The sequence below is a fragment of the Copadichromis virginalis genome, linkage group LG18 (genome assembly GCF_057382275.1).
Source record: "Copadichromis virginalis isolate Kocher_CV1m ecotype Utaka linkage group LG18, C_Virginalis_male_GT1.1, whole genome shotgun sequence".
Classification (NCBI taxonomy): domain Eukaryota; kingdom Metazoa; phylum Chordata; class Actinopteri; order Cichliformes; family Cichlidae; genus Copadichromis; species Copadichromis virginalis.
The window spans coordinates 36,975,889-36,981,888 of NC_140635.1; positions in this window are offsets into that span (position 1 = coordinate 36,975,889).

Sequence of the window (6,000 nt, forward strand, 5' to 3'; positions counted from 1 at the left end):
GTGGAGATAAACAGCAACCCTGCCTAGTCCCCCGGTGAAGCAGAAATGGATGTGATCTATCAAAATTTGTCAGTACTGATGATCTTGGCCGTGCATAAAGCATACGTACCAAAGTTGTAAAATTACGACCAAAGCCAAATTTCTCAAGCGTAGCAAACAGGTATTTCCACTCAATTTGATCAAAAGCTTGTTGTGCGTCTAATGAAATAACAGCTGAATTTGGAGAGTTTTTTCCATACAGTTCATTCAATAGACGACGGGTATTAGAGAAAGCAAATCGGTCTGGGATAAACCCAGTTTGATCTTGTTGAATTAAAGTGCCCAAACATTTATTAAGAAGTGAAGAAAAGACTTTTGCAATGATTTTTGATCACAGTTTAATGAACTAAGTAGGTGAAGTCACATTGGTGGGGTCTCTGTCCATCTTCGGGAGAAGACAAACGTGTGCATCATATATGCTATCAGGAAAAAAGCCCCGTGCAATAGAGCAGTTCACCATTCTGAGTAAAAGTAGAGCGATTATATCAATATGGGCTTTATAAAATTCTATGTTGAACTCATCCAGTCCGCAGGCTTTACCGCTAGGGAAAGAAAGGATAGCAGCTTTGACTTCTGTGTGTCATGGTCCTGGGCCATGTGGGCCCAGTATTCTTAGTTTTCATGTATTTTTGTATTTTGTTCTTTATTTAGGCCATGCTTCCTGGGTTGATCTGTTACGTTGTTCCTTATGTGTTGTCCCTTCGTGACTCTTACCCCCTGTGTGCCCCTCTGTGTATTTATGAGCCCTCGTCTCTCTTTGTGCTTTATTCTATGTTTTCCCCAGCCCGTTATGTCTGCGTTCTCCCCGTGCTCTCTCTCCTCCTGTCTGAACCTCTGTGCCTGTACCCGTCAGCGTTATGTTCACCCCGCCCTGTCTCGTTATGGTTATCTGTGTCACCTGTGTTCCCCGTGTGTTCCCACTTTCCTCGTTAACCCTCTGTGTATTTCTGTCTGCGTCTTCCTCTGTTCGGCGTCGCGTTCTCCCTCATGCCGTGTGTGGTTCTCCCCGTGTCTTCCGGTATATGTTACTTTAGCTTTTCCCAGTTTAGTGTAGTTTTGTATTGCTTTTGTATCATCGTTATTGTTTATCACTTATCAGCAATAAAGCTGCATTTTGAGTTTATCCCCCGTGTCTGTGAGTTTGCAATTTGGGTCCTCATTCTGCCTGCCACACGGCCGAAACATGACACTGTGATGCTAAAGTCAGCTTCAAGCGCTTGGGTGGCAGACTCTGTGAGGGGAATACTCAGAGAGTTAAGAAAGATAAAAGCTCAGAGTCAGTAGCGTTTGATTTAGAAGAGTACAGTTGGCTGAAAAATTCAAAGAATCTGTCATTAATCATTAATAAGAGGAGGCAATTTTGTGTATGGTCTGATGGGCTTGCACATCTTTTAATTGTCTGGCAAGTAATTTATGGGGTTTACCTCCCAACTCAAAGTGTCTTTGTTTCAATTTAATAATATTGATTCTGACTTGGGTTCCCAAAATATGATTGTATTCAAGTTTTAGTTTTAGAATAGCATTAGACATGTCCTCAGTATTAGATTGGCGAAGTGCCTCCTCTAATGTTGATAATTCAGATTCAATTTGGGACAGACGATTTAATCTAGTCTTTTTCAAAAATGTTTGAAAGGAGATGATCTTGCCACACAATACTGCCTTAAGTGATTCCCAAAGAGTGGAGTCAGAGAGCTCACCGTTGTCATTGTGTTTTAAGAAATCTGAAATCTCAGTGGAAACATAAGTGGAAAAAGTTTTGTCTGACAGAAGGGTAGAATTGAATTTCCAATTGAAAATTCGAGGCTGTAAATTAAAATCTATTTTCATGGTAAGTGGGGCATGGTCAGAAATCAAGATTTGATGATAAGCAGAGCTGATAATACTGGGTAATAGTCTAGAATCTGAAACAAAGTAATCTATTCTGGTAAAGCTACAATGTACAGGTGAAAAAAAGGAATATTGCCCATCATTTGGATGCTGAAGCCTCCAAACGTCTACCATGTTGTGTGATTTTACCAGGTTGTTCAGAACTGCCATGGATCTAGTAGTGGCGCCTATTTTTGTAGATGATCTATCCAAAACAGGATCAAAATAGCAGTTAAAATTGCCACCAATTATTATATTAGACATATTATAATCAGAAATTAGGTCAATTTTTTTGGAAAAGAAGTCAGGACAGTCAAAATTAGGGGCATAGATATTTAGCAAAACCAGTGGAAAAGAGTTAATGGACCCAGAGACCAAAACAAATCTCCCATCCGGATCAGTAACGACGGATCCAAATATAAATGGAGTGGTTTTCCGTATAAGCAGTAGCGGTTTTAGATACGGGCGGTTGCCCGGGGCGGCATCGTGGTGGGGGGCGGCATCACGGGCATCGGCAAAATAAAAATTGCTCGTACCCATGCTGCCCCGATGTCATGACAGCGCATATTGGGAATGGCACAGGCACCGATCGGTTTTCTATCGCCCATTTGCTGGGAGTAAGGGCGCCCTTCGTTTGCGAGGTGCGCCTGCTGCTTGCGGCGCAGAGAAGAGAGGGCGGGGCGGCGGGAGATTTTCTGACCGGCTGGAGCAGCGTCTAATAACCAACTCACAAAGTAAAACAAAATAAAAACAAACCAACAAACACGAAAACACCAGACATTATAATACAGACTTATAATTTGCACCGATGTTTTTTTGAAATTCTATACACGAAAAGTGAGCGAGAGCACTCGGTGCGCCTGCGCGCTGCTGAAGTCAAAGTAAACTTTATTGTCATCACCGCTACAGACAGTCCAGTATATAGAGAGACGAGACGACGAGGCTCCAGTTACAGCAGTGCAAGTAAACAAACAATAAATATAAGAAGAGTAAGAAAATAAATATACACTTTAGGACTCGGGGTAAAGGATCAATAACAATTTAAAGTTTACAGTTTGATGATTTAAAGTCTCATACACAACCCGTTGAAAGGGGGGGGGGGGGGGGCGGCTGCTTCCAAATAGAGCACATTTCATTCATAATGATGTAAATCCAAGCCCATCATGTATTCACTGGGTTGTGTGAAATCTCAGAAATGCACCTTAGACAAAGTGAATCTGTGAACTAAGGTGTAGGTCTGTTAGGTTATGTTGTGGTGATCCTTGAGTTGGGGGATTTGTGTTCATACTGGAGTGCAAAATTAAAACCAATGGAAGATGGACAAGAAAAGTTCAAAGCCATCAGGTGCTCAGGTTAGAAAAAAGATAAAAGAAGAGGAGGAGAAACGAGCAAAGATGCAGGTAAGCAGATGTGTGATTGGATCATGGCAGGTCATCCTGAACCAATCAGAATCAGAATACTTTATTAATCCCTAAGGAAATTATGTGGGTTACAGTCGCTCCAAGAAGAAATGGTAAAAATAGTAACAGTAACAGACTAAACTCCAAACATTACCTTATGTTACAGATTTTAATATCAATTAGTCGTTGATTCTTCCTGTTCTCATTGTATGACTAATTATGATGGCTGTTTGGTAGCCGTTTGCATACAATGCATACTCTCTCTCTCTTCATATGTGTGTGTGTGTGTGTTAGTGTGTGTGTGCGTGTATACAAGAGTTTTATGTTAATGTACAATCCTTAATATGCTTTGTGTGTGTGTGTGTGGGGGGGGGGGGGGGGGGGGGCAGAGGGAGTGTTCGCCCAGGGCGCATAACAGGCTAGGACCGCCACTGCGTATAAGTACAGTTTCCTGGAGAAAAGTTATATTAGAAGATAAATGCTTCAAATGTGACATAACCTTCCCATGTTTCAAAGCTCTGCCTAAGTCCTTGCAATTGCAGGATGTAAAAGTCAAAGGACATGTTCCTAAACCAGCAGCACTGTTACCCCGCATCTAAATGAGAGGTGGTATGACATATGGACTGGTGAAAAATAATACAAAGGACTGGCATAACAACAGTTAAAACAAAATTAACAACAAGAACACTGAACCCCACCCCCCAAAAAGAACAAGGCCGCAAAAAAGAACAAGAACCACTGCGGCCCATCCCAGCGTGCATTAAGGGGACTGCCGGGAAGAGGAGCACAAAAAAAAAAGAAAGAGAGAAAAAAACATCCTTCGGATCTGGCAGCTCCGCACCAGACTCCATTAATCAAAACAATAGTTATACTCATAAATCGACTGATCGGGTAAAAAAAGACGCCAACATATGAAATAAGTCAAAGTCAACTTTATTGTCAATTCTGCCACATGTACAGGACATACAGAGAATAGAAACTTCGTTACTCTCAATCCCTAGATAAAATAGAAAATGAACATTTAAATATAAGAGTGATTAAAAATGCAAGTAAAATATTTTAAAGTAAAAAAATTAAATAATATAATACAATTTTACATATAACAAGAAAGCTATACAATATACAATATAAGGGTAAATGACATTGAGTGCAAACCAGGCAGAGTAGTGCAAATAGGCAAATAGTGCAAATGGAGATTTGGTAATGTACGGTATGAGATAGTGTAACGCAAAGTCTTATGAGGTAATGGCAGTCCAATGCTCCACAAAGTGACTGGTAACTGGTGCAGGCCAGTGAGTGAGTCAGAGAGTGTGTGTGTGTGAGTGTGTGTGACAGAGTTCAGTGAGACCGTGGAGGAGAGAGGGGAGAGGGGGCAGAATCGGGAGGGAGTTAAGCTTCCTGATAGCCTGATGGATGAAGCTGTCCTTCAGCCTGCTGGTCCTGGCCTGGAGACTCCGCAGTCTCCTCCCCGACGGCAGCAGCTTGAAGAAGCTTTGCATTGGGTGCGTGGGATCAGCCGCTATGCAAAGGGCTTTTTTAGTGAGACGGGTGCTGTAAATGTCCTGGAGGGAGGGGAGAGAGACACCAATGATCCTCTCTGCAGCTCTCACTATGCGTTGGAGGGTTCTGTGACAGGACGCATTGCAGGCTCCAAACCACACAGTGATGCAGCTCGACAGGATGCTCTCGATGGTGCCTCTGTAGAAAGTGTGCATGATGGGGGCTGGTGCTCCTGCTCTTCTTAGTTTGCCGAGAAAGAAGAGACGCTGCTGTGATTTCTTGGCCAGTGCTGTGGTGTTGTACGTCCAGGAGAGATCCTCTGTGATGTGCACACCCAAGAACTTGGTGCTGCTCACTCTCTCCACAGACGCTCCGTCAATGGTCAGAGGAGCATGTTGGGTGTGCATTCTCCTGAAGTCCACAACAATCTCCTTCGTCTTCTCCACATTCAGAGAGAGATTGTTGTCAGCACACCACGTGGCCAGGCGTCTCACCTCACTTCTGTAGTCGGTCTCATCCCTGTTGCTAATGAGACCCACCACCGTTGTGTCGTCCGCAAACTTGATGAAGAGGTTGGAGCTGTATGATGGAGTGCAGTCATGGGTCAGCAGAGTGAAGAGGAGGGGGCTCAGCACACATCCCTGCGGGGCCCCCGTGTTTAAAATGATGGTGCTGGATGTATTACTGCCGACCCGTACTGCTTGAGGTCTTCCGGTGAGGAAATCCAACAGCCAGTTGCACAGTGAGGTGTTGAGCCCCAGCTGGACCAGTTTTTGACTGAGCTGTTGGGGGATTATAGTGTTGAATGCTGAACTGAAATCTATGAACAGCATTCGAACATATGAGTCTTTTTTGTCCAGGTGTGTGAGTGCTGAGTGGAGTGCAGTGGAGATGGCATCATCGGTTGAGCGGTTGGGCCGATACGCAAACTGGAAGGGATCCAGGGAGGGGGGCAGGACAGTCTTGATGTGTTGCATGACTAGTCGTTCGAAGCACTTCATCAGGATGGGAGTAAGTGCAACAGGACGGTAGTCATTAAAGCAGGAGGGAGATGACTTTTTTGGAACCGGAATGATTGTGGTGGCTTTAAAACATGTGGGGACGACAGCCTGGATGAGTGATATGTTGAAGATGTCTGTGAAGACATCAGTGAGTTCCACTGCACAGTCTCTCAGTACTCTACCAGGAATGTTGT